Genomic DNA, 17,270 nt, shown 5'->3' with positions numbered 1-17,270 from the left:
TGGTCGAGCACCAGAAAAGAATGGCTTATTTCTGTTAGATCTCGATAGTAGTGATACGCATATAAATAACATTGATGCTAAGCGAATTAAATTGAATGATAATTCTACTTATATGTGGCAATCGCTGCCTTGGTCATATTGGAGTGAAACGCATGAAGAAACTCCATAAAGATGGATTACTTGAATCACTTGACTTTGAGTCACTTGATAGATGCGAAGCATGTCTAATGGGTAAAATGACTAAGACTCCATTTTCTGGTATGATGGAGCGAGCTACTGACTTATTGGAAATCATACATACCGATGTGTGCGGACCAATGAGCGTAGCATCGCGCGGTGGTTATCGTTATGTTCTAACCTTCACAGATGATCTGAGTAGATATGGGTATATCTATTTCATGAAACATAAATCTGAAACTTTCGAGAAGTTTAAGGAATTCCAATGTGAAGTAGAAAATCAACGTAACAAGAAGATTAAATTTCTACGATCTGATCGTGGAGGTGAATATCTGAGTTATGAGTTTGGCATGCATTTAAAGAAATGCGGAATACTTTCACAATTGACACCGCCGGGAACACCTCAACGTAACGGTGTGTCCGAACGTCGTAATCGAACTCTCTTAGATATGGTTCGTTCTATGATGTCTCTTACTGATTTGCCGTTATCATTTTGGAGTTATGCATTAGAGACAGCCGCATTCACTTTAAATAGAGCACCATCAAAATCCGTAGAAACGACACCGTATGAATTATGGTTTAATAAGAAACCTAAGTTGTCGTTCCTGAAAGTTTGGGGTTGCGAAGCCTATGTAAAGAAGTTACAACCGGACAAGCTAGAACCCAAAGCGGAGAAATGCGTCTTCATAGGATACCCTAAGGAAACTATAGGGTACACTTTCTATCACAGATCCGAAGGCAAAATCTTTGTTGCTAAGAACGGAACCTTTCTTGAGAAAGAATTTCTCACTAAAGAAGTGACTGGAAGAAAAGTAGAACTCGATGAGATTGATGAATCTATACTCGTTGATCAGAGTAGCGCAGTACCGGAAGTTGTACCTGTACCGCCTACACTGGCAACAGAGGAAGCTAATGATAATGATCATGAAACTTCGAACGAGGAAACTATTGAACCTCGCAGATCGACAAGGGAGCGTACCACTCCTGATTGGTATGATCCTTGTCTAAATGTCATGATTGTGGATAACAATGATGAGGACCCTGCGACGTATGAAGAAGCGATGATGAGCCCAGATTCCAACAAATGGCAAGAAGCCATGAAATCCGAAATGGGATCCATGTATGATAACAAAGTATGGACTTTGGTAGATTTACCTGATAGCCGAAAGGCTGTCGAGAATAAATGGATCTTCAAGATAAAAACAGATGCTGATGGTAATATTACTGTCTACAAAGCTCGACTTGTCGCAAAGGATTTCCGACAAATTCAAGGAGTTGACTACGATGAGACTTTCTCACCTGTAGCGAAGCTAAAATCTGTGAGGATTTTGTTAGCAATAGCTGCATTTTTCGATTATGAGATTTGGCAGATGGATGTCAAAACAGCGTTTCTTACTGGAGACATTGAGGAAGAGTTGTATATGGTACAACCCAAAGGTTTTGTCGATCCTAAAAATGCTGACAAAGTATGCAAACTTCAGCGTTCAATCTATGGACTGAAGCAAGCATCGAGAAGTTGGAACCGACGCTTTGATAAGGTGATCAAAGACTTCGGGTTTATACAGTGTCATGGAGAGGCCTGTATTTACAAGAAAGTGAGTGGGAGCTCTGTAGCATTCCTGATATTATATGTAGATGACATATTATTGATCGGGAATGATATAGAACTATTAAGCAGTGTAAAAGGTTATTTGAATAATAGTATTTCAATGAAAGACCTTGGTGAAGCATCGTATATATTAGGCATCAAGATTTATAGAGATAGATCAAGACGCCTAATAGGGCTATCACAGAGTACATATCTGGACAAGATTCTAAAGAAGTTTAGAATGGACGAAAGTAAGAAAGGGTTCTTACCTATGTTACCAGGCAAGGTCTTGAGTAAGACTCAAGGACCGGCTACGGCAAAAGAAAGAGAAAGGATGAATAATATCCCCTATGCCTCAGCAGTAGGATCTATCATGTATGCCATGCTATGTACTAGACCGGATATAGCACATGCTGTTAGTTTGACTAGCAGATATCAAAGTGATCTAGGAATGGAACACTGGACAGCGGTCAAGAATATCCTGAAGTACTTGAAAAGAACTAAGGATATGTTTCTTTGTTATGGAGGTGACCAAGAGCTCGTTGTAAGTGGTTACACCGATGCAAGTTGGAACACTGATCCTGATGACTCTAAGTCACGGGCCGGGGTACGTGTTTATATTGAATGGTGCTGCAGTAAGCTGGGCAAGCTCGAAGCAGTGCACGGTGGCGAAGTCTTCAACAGAATCAGAGTACATAGCGGCTTCAGAGGCTTCATCAGAAGCGGTATGGATGAAGAGGTTCATTGTAGAGCTCGGTGTGGTTCCTAGTGCATTGGACCCATTAATCATTTACTGTGATAACATGGGTGCCATCGCCAATGCACAAGAGCCAAGGTCACACAAGAGGCTGAAGCATATCAAGCTGCGTTACCACTCGATTCGCGAGTACATCGAAGATGCAGAAGTAAAGATTTGCAAAGTACACACTGATCTGAATGTAGCAGATCCGTTGACTAAAGCTCTCCCTAGGGCAAAGCATGACCAACACCAGAATGCCATGGGTGTTAGGTATATTACAATGTAATCTAGATTATTGACTCTAGTGCAAGTGGGAGACTGAAGGAGATATGCCCTAGAGGCAATAATAAAGTGGTTATTATTTATATCTTTATGTTTATGATAAATGTTTATATGTCATGCTATAATTGTATTAACCGAAACATTAGTACATGTGTGATATGTAGTGACACACGTACAGCACGCGACCGTTGGGAACCCCAAGTGGAAGGTGTGATGCGTACAGCAGTAAGTTTCCCTCAGTTAGAAACCAAGGTTTATCGAACCAGTAGGAGTCAAGAAGCACGTTGAAGGTTGATGGTGGCGAGATGTAGTGCGGCGCAACACCAGAGATTCCGGCGCCAACGTGGAACCTGCACAACACAAACCAAGTACTTTGCCCCAACGAAACAGCGAGGTTGTCAATCTCACCGGCTTGCTGTAACAAAGGATTAGATGTATAGTGTGGATGATGATTGTTTGCAGAAAACAGTAGAACAAAGATTGGCGAGATTGTATTTCAGTAAAGAGAATTGGACCGGGGTCCACAGTTCACTAGAGGTGTCTCTCCCATAAGATAAACAGCATGTTGGGTGAACAAATTACAGTTGGGCAATTGACAAATAAAGAGGGCATGACCATGCACATACATATTATGATGAGTATAGTGAGATTTAATTGGGCATTACGACAAAGTACATAGACCGCTATCCAGCATGCATCTATGCCTAAAAAGTCCACCTTCAGGTTATCATCCGAACCCCCTCCAGTATTAAGTTGCTAACAACAGACAATTGCATTAAGTATTGCGCATAATGTAATCAGTAACTACATCCTCGAACATAGCACCAATGTTTTATCCCTAGTGGCAACAGCACATCCATAATCTTAGAGATTTCTGTCACTTCCCCAGATTCACGGAGACATGAACCCACTATCGAGCATAAATACTCCCTCTTGGAGTTACAAGCATCTACTTGGCCAGAGCATCTACTAGTAACGGAGAGCATGCAAGATCATAAACAACACATAGATATAAATTGATAATCTACATAACATAGTATTCTCTATTCATCGGATCCCAACAAACACAACATATAGAATTACAGATAGATGATCTTGATCATGTTCGGCAGCTCACAAGATCCGACAATTAAGCACAATGGGGAGAAGACAACCATCTAGCTACTGCTATGGACCCATAGTCCAGGGGTAGACTACTCACACATCACTCCGGAGGCGACCATGGCGGCGTAGAGTCCTCCGGGAGATGATTCCCCTCTCCGGCAGGGTGCCGGAGGCGATCTCCTGAATCCCCCGAGATGGGATTGGCGGCGGTGGCGTCTCTGGAAGGTTTTCCGTATCGTGGCTCTCGGTACTGGGGGTTTCGCGACGAAGGCTATTTGTAGGCGGAAGGGCAGGTCAGGGGGCCACACGAGGGGCCCACACTACAGGTCGACGCGGCCAAGACATGGGCCGTGCCGCCCTATAGTCTGGCCACCTCGTGGCCCCACTTCGTCTCCTCTTCGGTCTTCTGGAAGCTTCGTGGCAAAATAGGACCCTGGGCGTTGATTTCGTCCAATTCCGAGAATATTTCCTTACTAGGATTTCTGAAACCAAAAACAGCAGAAAACAAAGAATCGGCACTTCGGCATCTTGTTAATAGGTTAGTTCCAGAAAATGCACGAATATGACATAAAGTGTGCATAAAACATGTAGATAACATCAATAATGTGGCATGGAACATAAGAAATTATCGATACGTCGGAGACGTATCAGCATCCCCAAGCTTAGTTCCTGCTCATCCCGAGCAGGTAAACGATAAACAAAGATAATTTCTGGAGTGACATGCCATCATAATCTTGATCATACTATTTGTAAAGCATATGAGCTGAGATCAAATCATTCAAAGCAAGTATCTATATTGACATAAGAGATGATAATGCAAGAGTTAGACAAGCTAAAAGTTTTCATGAACTATTGCTTTAAAGACATGCAACCGTACAAAGTTCATTAAAGATGTATTAAGTATTCAGCATAGAAGTTCTATCCTTCATTCCAAGCATCAAGTAAATTTTCACAACATAAGAAGGATTCAGTCAAGTAAACATAAACATGAACGTCATGAATCAACTGTTTCGAAGTCTACTCAACCGGTGAGCGCAAGCATTTGGTATTAGCACCAGGATGTTATGGCATAAAGAACGTTAATGGGGGTTTGGAAGGCCAAATGGAAGAAAGGCTTGCAAAGCTGTAAATGACCATTAGACAAGAGGAAGCCTTATGATCGAAGCTATACAAGGAGTAGTGATTGCCATGCAACGGATGCACATAGAGCTATATGTGTATGAAAGCTCTCCAATGGAACTAGTGGGGGTGCATCCAACTTGGTTGCTCACGAAGACCTAGAGCACTTTTGAGGAGGCTCATCATTGGAATATACAACCCAAGTTCTATAGTGTAAATTCCCCACATAGTTATACTAGTAAAACATGAAAACTCTCTCATATGAATGTAGGTGCTGAACATAAGCACAAGTGTGGATAAAAGATAGTAATGATGCCCCCTTTTTTCTTTATTCTCTTTTTTTCTTTTTTCTTTTTTTTTCTTTTTCTTTTTTTCTTTCTTTTCATTTTTTTCTTTCTTCTCTTTTTCTTTTCTTTTTGATGGCCTCCACGGCTCTTTTCATTTTTAGGGGCAACATCCTAATATGACAACACACTTTTTGGTACAAATAACTCATAATGAATGAAACATATGAAACTGTATGCCTCTGCCAGTGTAGCAGGATGTGCAATGATCTAGCGTAACATGGGTAAACCACACATCAGCTGTATATGATCATGCAAAGCAATATATAAATAATAAATGACAACATGGCATGTAATGTAAAAATGGATGTTGCATGGCAATATATCTCGGAACAGCTATGGAAATGCTGTGGTAGGTAGGTATGGTGGCTGTTTTGAGGAGATGTATGGGCTTATGTGTAGGAGAACAAGAGAAAGTTCTCCCACGGGGTTGGATGTACCGGCGAAGTATGCACAATTCTCAATGTGAGCAAAAGGCAATGCACAGTACCGAAGAGGCTAGCAAATTTGGATGGTGGAAGTGCCAAAAACCGTAGCTTAACATTAGTCAAAAAGAACTCACAAGCTTATTGCAAACAACTAGCAGGTTCATCATTAAGAGCAAGATTAAAATTTACTCCAAGGAGGGCCGTTCACGGTGGCACAAGTACCCCACTAGCTCCCTCGACCTTCAGCACAACTTAGTTATTACGATGAACTCTCAGACATGGAAAGCTATCAAGTCCAACTACGCCTTCAACTATTTAAATAGAGTTTGTAGTACGGCACAAGCTTGAAGACAACAATCCACTACTAATTTTAACTCATTTATCCAGCAAGCCTTACCATCTAAATATCTCAAAACATTTGCAAAGAATCAAGTTATCAAAGCTCAATGTTCTACAAGTATTTTATTATACACTACCACATGCAACATTTCCCGTTTCCAACCATACAACAAATTAACGAAGAAGAAACTTTGCCATGAATATTATGAGTAAAGCCTAAGGACATACTTGTCCATATGCTACAGCGGAGCGTGTCTATCTCCCACACAATGAATGCTAGGATCCATTTTATTCAAACAAAACAAAAACAAAAACAAACCGACGCTCCAAGAAAAGCACATAAGATGTGATGGAATAAAAATATAGTTTCAGGGGAGGAACCTGATAATGTTGTCGATGAAGAAGGGGATGCCTTGGGCATCCCCAAGCTTAGACGCTTGAGTCTTCTTGATATATGCAGGGGTGAACCACCGGAGCATCCACAAGCTTAGAGCTTTCACTCTCCTTGATCATGTTGTATCATCTCCCTCTCTTGATCCTTGAAAACTTCCTCCACACCAAACTTAGAACGACTCATTAGAGGGTTAGTGCACAATCAAAATATACATGTTCAGAGGTGACATAATCATTCTTAACACTTCTGGACATTGCACAAAGCTACTGAAAATCAATGGAATCAAAATATCCATCGAACATAACAAAACAGGCAATGCGAAATAAAAGGCAGAATCTGTCAAAACAGAACAGTTCGTATTGACGAATTTTATCGAGGCAACAGACTTGCTCAAATGAAAATGCTCAAATTGAATGAAAGTTGCGTACATATCTGAGGATCACTCACGTAAATTGGCATAATTTTCTGAGTTACCTACAGAGAAAACAGCCCAGATTTGTGACAGCAAAGAAATCTGTTTCTGTGCAGTAATCCAAATCTAGTATGAACTTTATTATCAACGACTTTACTTGGCACAACAAAACACTAAACTAAGATAAGGAGAGGTTGCTACAGTAGTAAACAACTTCCAAGACACAAAATAAAAACAAAGTACTGTAGTAAAAACATGGGTTGTCTCCCATAAGCGCTTTTCTTTAACGCCTTTCAGCTAGGCGCAGAAAGTGTGTATCAAGTATTATCAAAGGGTGGTGCATCTACAGCGTGGTTTGGAGTTTTCTCAGCCAAGCATAATATATTGGATACATAAGTTTTGGCGTCTCCCTTTTCATTAGTTTTAGGCTTGCTACTCTCATCAAATAAATTTTCCGGAACAAGCCAAGCATAGTTATTTTCTAGTGCATCATTCATTGCTAGGAGCTTACATGGTATTGGTGCTTTGATCTCCCCACCATCATTAATATTATTAGTGTACTTTATTCTATCCATGTCCATCTTTTCAAGGAGACTAACAAAATTGGTGCAAGAACCAAGCATATCATATTTAGCAAAGACCTTTCTAGCCTCCCTTGCTATACCACCAAATTCTCTAAGAAGGGTTTCTAAAACAAAATCTTTCTTTTCCCCTTCTTCCATATCACCGAGTGTAAGAAACATGTGTTGGATTATAGGATTGAGATTAACAAATTTAGTTTCCATCATACGAACTAAAGCAGCAGCGGCAATTTCATAAGTAGGAGCAAGGTCTACCAAGTGTCTATCTTCAAAATCATCAACGGTACTAACATGGTTGAAAAATTCTTCTATATTATTTCTCCCAATTATAGACCCGCGCCCTACCGGCATGTTTTTTACGGTAAAATTAAAGGGAAACATAATGAAATAAGTAAAGTAACTGCAAGTAACTAATTTTTTTGTGTTTTTGATATAGCAAACAAGATAGCAAATAAAGTAAAACTAGCAACTAATTTTTTTGTATTTTGATTTAGTGCAGCAAACAAAGTAGTAAATAAAACTAAGCAAGACAAAAACAAAGTAAAGAGATTGGGATGTGGAGACTCCCCTTGCAGCGTGTCTTGATTTCCCCGGCAACGGCGCCAGAAATTTAGCTTGACATGCGTACAGCACGCGACCGTTGGGAACCCCAAGTGGAAGGTGTGATGCGTACAACAGTAAGTTTCCCTCAGTTAGAAACCAAGGTTTATCGAACCAGTAGGAGTCAAGAAGCACGTTGAAGGTTGATGGCGGCGAGATGTAGTGCGGCGCAACACCAGGGATTCCGGCGCCAACGTGGAACCTGCACAACACAAACCAAGTACTTTGCCCCAACGAAACAGCGAGGTTGTCAATCTCACCGGCTTGTTGTAACAAAGGATTAGATGTATAGTGTGGATGATGATTGTTTGCAGAAAACAGTAGAACAAGTATTGCAGTAGATTGTATTTCAGTAAAGAGAATTGGACCGGGGTCCACAGTTCACTAGAGGTGTCTCTCCCATAAGATAAACAGCATGTTGGGTGAACAAATTACAGTTGGGCAATTGACAAATAAAGAGGGCATGACCATGCACATACATATTATGATGAGTATAGTGAGATTTAATTGGGCATTACGACAAAGTACATAGACCGCTATCCAGCATGCATCTATGCCTAAAAAGTCCACCTTCAGGTTATCATCCGAACCCCCTCCAGTATTAAGTTGCTAACAACAGACAATTGCATTAAGTATTGCGCGTAATGTAATCAGTAACTACATCCTCGAACATAGCACCAATGTTTTATCCCTAGTGGCAACAGCACATCCATAATCTTAGAGATTTCTGTCACTTCCCCAGATTCACGGAGACATGAACCCACTATCGAGCATAAATACTCCCTCTTGAAGTTACAAGCATCTACTTGGCCAGAGCATCTACTAGTAATGGAGAGCATGCAAGATCATAAACAACACATAGATATAAATTGATAATCAACATAACATAGTATTCTCTATTCATCGGATCCCAACAAACACAACATATAGAATTACAGATAGATGATCTTGATCATGTTCGGCAGCTCACAAGATCCGACAATTAAGCACAATGGGGAGAAGACAACCATCTAGCTACTGCTATGGACCCATAGTCCAGGGGTAGACTACTCACACATCACTCCGGAGGCGACCATGGCGGCGTAGAGTCCTCCGGGAGATGATTCCCCTCTCCGGCAGGGTGCCGGAGGCGATCTCCTGAATCCCCCGAGATGGGATTGGCGGCGGCGGCGTCTCTGGAAGGTTTTCCGTATCGTGGCTCTCGGTACTGGGGGTTTCGCGACAAAGGCTATTTGTAGGCGGAAGGGCAGGTCAGGGAGCCACACGAGGGGCCCACACTACAGGTCGGCGTGGCCAAGACCTGGGCCGCGCCGCCCTATATTCTCAGAGCAGCTTGGAAAGGCAGGTTCAGATTAACGCCCAAGTTCAAAGTAGCGGCAAGTTTAATAGGCAGAGTAATGTTCATGAGGTCCTTGGCGAACTACTACAATCGTAAAACTCAAAACCAGACCAGAATGCACGTATTGTTACAGATTGCTGTCCTCGGACCGAAAAAGAAAACTGCACCACAGTTTGCTGTCCTCGGACCAGAATGCACGTATTGTTACAGATTGCAAGCAAACCTATATATGTATGCTGGCATGTTCTCATCTATCCTATATATCTCATACAGATAGCATACCGTAGTGTGAGTACAAACTCAAATATTAATCACTGAGGAGACTGGCATATGGTGTCTTTACTTGAAGCACAATGGATCTCAATACTTGTAGACTGGCATATGTTGTCTTTACTTGAATCGCAGTGGATCTCAATCACACTTTTACATTAAAGGCTCTATTTGACACCACACTGTGATAGCTTTTGAAGCCAGTTAATTGTATCTAGTTTTTGGATACCTATTAAAATATTATTATAGGAACTGTTTGCTAGAATTACTGCAGCTCCCTGTATAACTAGATTCCACAACACAGTGCAGCACATCACATCTCACAAAAATTTGCCTGGTCAACCTGCTAAAACTATGGTTTGTAGGTGGATCAAGCTTTTTTCTGGCTTGAAGCTTATGCTGATCAGGAATTTCTATAATTGCAGGAACTTTACCATGAATTGCACGCGCTGGATAGATTTGAGCATTATTTTCAAAAAAGGTAATTGCATGAAGAGGAGTTCTTAACAGCAACTCGACGGGGTAAAACCGGAAGAGGAGTTGTACCCCAAACTTGAGTTCAGTATATGGTAAATATTCCTGTTACATGCCTAAATATGACCCGCTATATGCTAGAACTGTTGTGATCTGGAATTATAACTTACTTGGCATTCTTGCGCTCTTTTGTAAAAATAAGGATATTCTGAACAAACATTTGGAATGCTATGTTATATGTTTTGATTGCACATATAATGTCCTTACATGTGCTATATATATATATATGGTACTTGAACTGGAAAATTAGTATAATTTGCCTATGTCTAGTGTCCACAAGTGGTACAGTTTATCTCAGGAAAGAGTAGTGACAATACCAGGGATTTGGCTTGTTTGATATTACTTGTTTGATATAAGTTATTCACTCATCGAGCCTGAAATTATGGCTAACTGCCAAGAAAGAAACTGGTTTCCTTTTTGTCTAATACAGTAATGTTTTTGAACCGGACCTTAGGTTGTTGGCTTTGCTTTCTCTAATCTGTCACGTGGTTTGCTTAATTTCATGCTCTTTTGTTTGTTTGGTGGCCTAACGTCCATTTTTTGCAGTGTGGTAAGACTTTGTGATTTATTGTTGATTATTTGAGTGTCCAGAAAAAGAGTTGGGGTCATGCCGATTTTCTTTGGTGCTCCCGCTATTCAACCTTGCAAGAAGCTTAAAGTTGCACCAGCTGGCTTGTTGTGGAAAAGAAGCTAGGCTAGGCACTGTAGATTTGCAAGCACGCATATATATGTATGCTGGGTTCTTGCACTAGCTTGTGCTGTATGTTGTCTTGTCATCTATCCTAAACATCTCATACAGATTACATGTACCAGTACGAGTGTAAACTTAAATATTAATCCATAATGTTAAAGTTGTGGTTAAAACCATGGTAAGGCTGATGGAAACAATTGTGCCATGTACTAGCTGATGTAATTTTATGGATAGTTGTGATATTTGCACTTGATTCTTCTTTTCTTATCCGTTTGTTTTTGTTGTGATCAAAATGTCTAGAAAAACAGAGAACTTGCTGTCAAAATTTCGTAAATCTAGGTCGAGTAATCCTGTATATTTCGTTTTGGTAAGCAATGGAGCGTGTGCTTGCAACTAGGTAGCCAATAATGACCGGGAGAAATCTAGCCTGTACGCTTGTTAGTTGTCATTGGCTAATAGCATTGGGCTTGGTGGCTATAGTAGCCTGCACGAAGCAAAGCAAGACTTTGACGAGATGAAGCTATAGTAGACTTTGACGAGTCGATTTGATTGTGCGAGCGAGACCTATGCCAACAAGAATGGCTCCTTATCATGTTTGTCGATGATATCGTTGCTTGTATAAGAGGAAGAAGGCGTGGCACAGACTTGATGGTGGCCAAGTCCACTGTAATATTGCTTTTTGTAGTGCTTAGATGTGGCAATTAATTAAGAGTTGCCTTGTTTAATTATATGGTGTTCATCCTTGGAAGCTGTTACAACCAGAAATAAACATGGGAGATATAACTAGATGACCTTGCTGATATAGTACTACTTTTGTTGTTAACTAGCACAGCGGCCCTCGCAAATGCGAGGGCATCGTCTTCTTGTATGTTAATTTTTTGAGAAATAAGAATTAGTTTTCATAGATACCCATGCCACATGATTACAATAATAAGATTATGTAGATATACGAAGGTAAGTAAAGTAACCCTTGTATGAAATATTTATAATATTTTCTGTTTCAATAAACAATAATTAAGCACCACAGAGATAATATCTACTTACAATTATAAGCATGCTTTCAGGTGTGGTAGATTTAGTAGGCACACTGAAAAGGATCTATGATTGTGACATATTTAGTTACAACTATGATTCTATATATTGGCAACAAATTATTTACCCACTAAGATCTACTCACTATATTTTTTACCATAACGATTATTTTATGTAGTTACATATCATGCCGATCTATCTGATTCTAACTACTAATAAAATAGGGTGCATGGATTGATAAACCTATAAATTGATTTATCTGAGAATTTCTACTTTAGTCGGAACTTTTAGTTGTTTTTTTCCTTATATCATGCTTTGTGCATATTTTTTTTTTCTATATTTTTTTCTTCTATATAGAAAATTCTATAATTTTTCTTTTATATTAACAATAATAGGTGCAAAAAATACTTAATTATGTGCTACATTTTTCTTCTACTTTTATTATTATGTAGGCTAAATAAGATTTTTCTATTTATTCAAGCACATTTTTTATTAAACATGTTCTAGTGTAGTGCCCTTGGGTATATAAAATATTCTAGGGTGTGTTCGGTTCCAGAACCAAGTGGAATGGAACGGAATCATTCCGCACCTAGAGTCCCATTCTTTTGTTCGGTTATGGAATGGAACGGAACCGGGTGGTTTCTCGAAAGGTAATATTCTCCCTATATGCGGAATGCACCCATTCCACTGAGTCGGTGGAATGTGGTAGAGCGGTTGTTAATTTGCAGTTGTTGATTACGAAGTACTAAACTAATCCAACCAAAAAATAATAAGCCGTTGTTAACTACGATTATGGGACTAAAAAGACCACTTTCCAGTGTTAATTATGATTTTGAGATAAAAGATTAAAGTTTAACCTCATTCCGTCCTGCTCTCCAATTCCCCCAACCGAACAAAAAATAATGTTAATTGCTATTTTGAGATTAAAAGGGCCATTAGGTGTTGTTAATTACGATTTGGAGATTAAAAAGGCCATTTTCCATTGTTAATTACGGTTTTGAGACAAAAACATTAATTTAACGTCATTCCATTCTCCACTCCAATTCCCTTAACCGAACAAAAAAAACGGTACCATTACGTTCCTCCTTTTTGTGCAAAGCAAACGCGGAGATGGAACTATTTCATTCTATTTCACGCCGTTTCAGAACCAAACACATCCATAGTGTAGTTGATGGATGTGTTGAGATTAATACCTATCCAATTTCACCTCTACCCCATTCAGCCTTCTTAATAAATCAGTTTCGGTGTCATCTCTACCTGAGTAGTCTTTTTTTTTTAATTCACACCACTTAATTTTCATGTTAGGTGTACCCGGTCACCTTTTTTCCAAAGATCATAGTGTTTTTGGACTGGACTTAGACTCTGGCTATGATATTATACGTTGTAACTGTGGCATGTGACCTGATTTTATTTTCTTTCTTAAAACCACACGTTAGAGTTTATCTTTTTATTTTTTGAGGTCTAATGGATTTGCTGAAAAGCGCGCTGGTGATTTGGCTGGCACGTAAAGATACGTCTCAATATGTTGACACCAATGAAATAATTCAGATAATGTAGATTAGATGTATTTGTTCGAGTTTCGTATATTTCTACTTTCTTGGTTTACTAATATAAGATGGTTTAGCTTTTTGTAAATTCATCAATTTTGGTACGTATCTAGTCTGCTTTTTGTGTGTAGATTCACATATTATGGTATGTATAGTTTACTTTGAAATATCTAAAACATCTTATATTTATGAATAAAGTGAGTTGTATATAATAGATAGATTAATATTTAAAGAGTATTATATTTCAGGTGTCTTGCCACTGGTTTAGTAAATTGATTTTTAGAATTTTGTATCGGCTTTTATGTACTGTACTCAAATTTAAATACAGAGATGTCTTTTTGGTTATTTATATATAATTAACAATATCTATATTAGTTATTTATATTTTGGTAAATTTCTAAATTAAATAATGGAAAATCTTGCCACATGAAACAAAATTTTAGCGTTTCTAGCTAGCTACGCAGCTATCTTTTCTTCTTGGTGGACAGAGCTATTCATATGGTGATTGTCAATGTATACGTTTTTTTTCTCTAACGGATTGGCCTAGCTATCTATCTGTACATTTTTTTTCCGAACAGAATCATGTTGATGATTTTCTTGAACTATCGGACTGGTCTAGCTCTCTGTGCACGTTTTATTTTTGGAGGACGCTGAGATCCTCCGGAGGCTAGCACATCATCCCAGCCTCCGGCTTCTTCATGTAACTCGTGTCCACTTTTGCTCTAAATTTAAACTTTGCCTCGTCACAGCAAAAAAAATACCACTTTTGCTGCAAAAATATAATTCGATTAAAAACAAAATGAAAATAGACCGGTAGGAAGTGGATCCCACCAGAGACTTCACCAGAGACCTCGCCGGAACACCGTAATAAGCCCGAGACCTCGCCGGAGACTCACCTGAGACTCGGAGACCTCGCTGGAGACCTTGTAGCAAAATTTTGTACTAAAGTAGCAAAACTACAAACCTTTGTCGCAAAAGTTTTACACAATTGTAGCATCATCAACTGTTGCTCGCCGGAGAACCGTCGACAACATCCAAACTATGGCTAGCAGCACTATGACTTGCTTCCTGTAGCACCTCCCTGAATGTTGGTAGTACCACCGCTAGCCATCTGCAGCACCAGCGCTGAAAGTTTGCAACACCGCCAGCAGCATCGTGGTGCCACCTTGGAGCATCATCACCGTGCCATGGCAGCACCGCCGTGTCACCTTAGAGCATCATCATCGCGCCATGGCAGCGCCGCCATGCCACCTTGGTAGCAAAGACCATCGTGTTGTGGCCGCACCCACCTTTCAACCCTACGGTAGCATCGCCGCCATACCTTTGTAGCAACGTCGTTCGCCATTGGATGCAACATTGGCGTACCTTTGCAACATCACCGCCCACTTGCAGGCCAACATCCTTGTAGCAGTAGTACCTCATTGCCGGCGACGTCGACACCGGCTTGCAGTAGCAATGCCCCTCACTTGCAGCTCCACCGCCCACTCCTAGTAGCACAGCCGCCCGCCCCTTGTAGCACCGGCTTCTGCTGCCCGAGGCAGCGCCGGCTTGCCATCGCAGGGAGGAGCATGCCGGTTCCCCCGGGCAGTTGGTTAACGAAGGCGTTGTCCGAGCTCTGCAACGGCGGGAGCCGCTAGGCAAGCAGGAGGACGCGATGGTGGTGGTCGTCGGCCGGTAGCGAGGCTAAGCAGCGAGGGTGCGCAGATCGAGCCAAGCTTGGGGGCGACAGAGCTTGGCCACACAGGATCCATGGTGATTTCAGGAAGTCGAGGGGCTTGGCGGCTACCGCAGGAGGAGGTCGGGGGAGACAACGGTTGAGCACAGGGGAGGCGGAGCTTTGCGTGGTAGCGGACCAGGGCGCGGGAGCTGCGGGGGTGGCGGCCATCACCAAGGGCGCGTCAGTTGTCAGCCGCAGTGGAGGAACTCCCGTAGAGAAGATAAGATTGAGATAGGAGAGAGAGAAGAAAAACACATGGTATGAAGCCCACACATGTGAAGCTGTCTCAGGCTGATGGTTCACTTGCGTGAAATCCATCGTACGGCGCACACACGTGAAGCTGTCTCAGGCTGATGGTAAACTTGCGTGAAATCCTAGCAACGCAACCTCCAAATGGTAACAGACTCTTCTCTGCAAAAAAAAATTTGTTTGCACGTTTGTTTAAATGATTGCCTTTTGCAAGATTTGATCGACTACTCAGAGTCCACGCCTTTATAAGCTCAGTTAATTTCTGCAGATTTGTTCTTTTAGAAAAAATCTTTTGACATCTATTAAGTATTGAACGTGTCAAGCACAACTTATACCGTTACGTAAATACTAATCTTCAGATAAATCCTAGCCATAAATTTTTAATCTAACTATCATTATTTTCCGAATGATGTGGCTTAACGTAATCGCTCTATTTTAGACTTCCGTATTGTGCTTTTAGTATATAATAGATATGGAGTGTTCCTTTTGGAATACATAGATGGCCTTGCTGATACTCCCTCCGTTTCCTTAGGAGAAGGTGTAAAAAAATGTGACTTTTCCTCATAAAAGAACGTGGCTTTGATGTCCTGGGCGAGCGCGGCGGACGCATTATCGGTGCAGCCTGCCTGCCTTTGATGCTGCACGAGCTCAACGGCATGCATGGTGCTGCAGGCGGGTTTGACATCGTGTGCGAGCGCAGCGGCCTTCCTATGGTGCTGCACCATGGTGCTGCGGCGAGCGTAGCCATGGAAGAGGATGGGGGAGAGAGATGGCCACGATAACGGGAGATATTAAAGCGAGAGTTAATTGCTTGCATGTAGAGGTAAGTTTGGAATTTTTCCTTGCTTGTTTTCGCTCCTTAATTGATGTGCTCCTAAATTTATGCCGTTTTCTCCAGTTAATATGAGAGGAATGAGAGTCCGTGCCATGCAATTATTACTATAGCAGAAATAAATCACAACCATGCGCTAGCTCATTGCTCTCGTCTCCTCGATTGTTTCGCTGTCTTTTGGTTTCCTTTTTTCCATGTCAGCAATCCATGTTGCTTGTCATCTTAGCCGTCTATCCATCGCCGTTCTCCCAAGAAGCAGCAACTTTGCTGGATTTCCTGCCTGCTCTTCTATTCCCTCCAGCTACGCCTCTCCTCTATAAGTATAAGACCATGGCCGGCCTGCCGCGCGTCGGCTAGCGCGTGACAAGTGACTTAGACTTTGACTTTGTCGAGGAGAGGAGAGGAGAGGAGGTGGCCATGATGCTCCGAAGGAGGCGGACATGGTGACTTGATCGCAGGCGAGCGTGGTTACCGGCCGGCCGCCATGGCATGGAGGTTTCTGCCCGTTCATGTGCTCCCTCTGTACCGATGCCATGGTCGGAGGCTTCATCAGGCATGGCACTTTTGATGAGGTGGGGACTTCACCATGTTGTTCCAGAGACGAAACCATGGTGCCATGGTCGGAGACAAGTGTGGCTAGCGGGCTGCAGCGATCATCTAGCAGGTGTGACTTTGCCTATCTTCTTGATTGGTTTTTTTATTTCCAGGAGAGATATACATAGTTTGGCCGATCAAATTGGTTCATGTTTTTTATGCTGGGATTAATTGATTCATCTGATAAATGTTGTTGCCTGATTCTGGTGGAGCGGGGATCGATCAAGGTATTTTAGTTTTGGTTTCCTTCAAATAAATTCTAGCATGTGTGTTTCTTCATTTGTGTTTGGAACACATTATGACCCACACAATCCCTTTGCTTCATCTCTTCAAGACTTTGACGAGATGAAGCTATAGT

General features: G+C 41.3%; 1 long non-coding RNA gene across 1 annotated transcript; it reads left to right on the top strand.

The window, feature by feature from the left end:
• Window positions 1-9,657: 9,657 nt before the first annotated feature.
• LOC127338088 (uncharacterized) lies at window positions 9,658-11,122 on the top strand. Its single transcript, XR_007874194.1, has 3 exons — window positions 9,658-9,677; window positions 10,142-10,285; window positions 10,842-11,122. It is a non-coding gene; the product is annotated as an uncharacterized lncRNA (long non-coding RNA).
• The last annotated feature ends 6,148 nt before the right edge of the window (window positions 11,123-17,270 follow it).

The sequence above is a fragment of the Lolium perenne genome, chromosome 3 (genome assembly GCF_019359855.2).
Source record: "Lolium perenne isolate Kyuss_39 chromosome 3, Kyuss_2.0, whole genome shotgun sequence".
In the NCBI taxonomy this organism is placed as follows: domain Eukaryota; kingdom Viridiplantae; phylum Streptophyta; class Magnoliopsida; order Poales; family Poaceae; genus Lolium; species Lolium perenne.
Note: the sequence above shows the minus strand (reverse complement) of the source record. Positions and strands in the feature narration are given on the sequence as shown.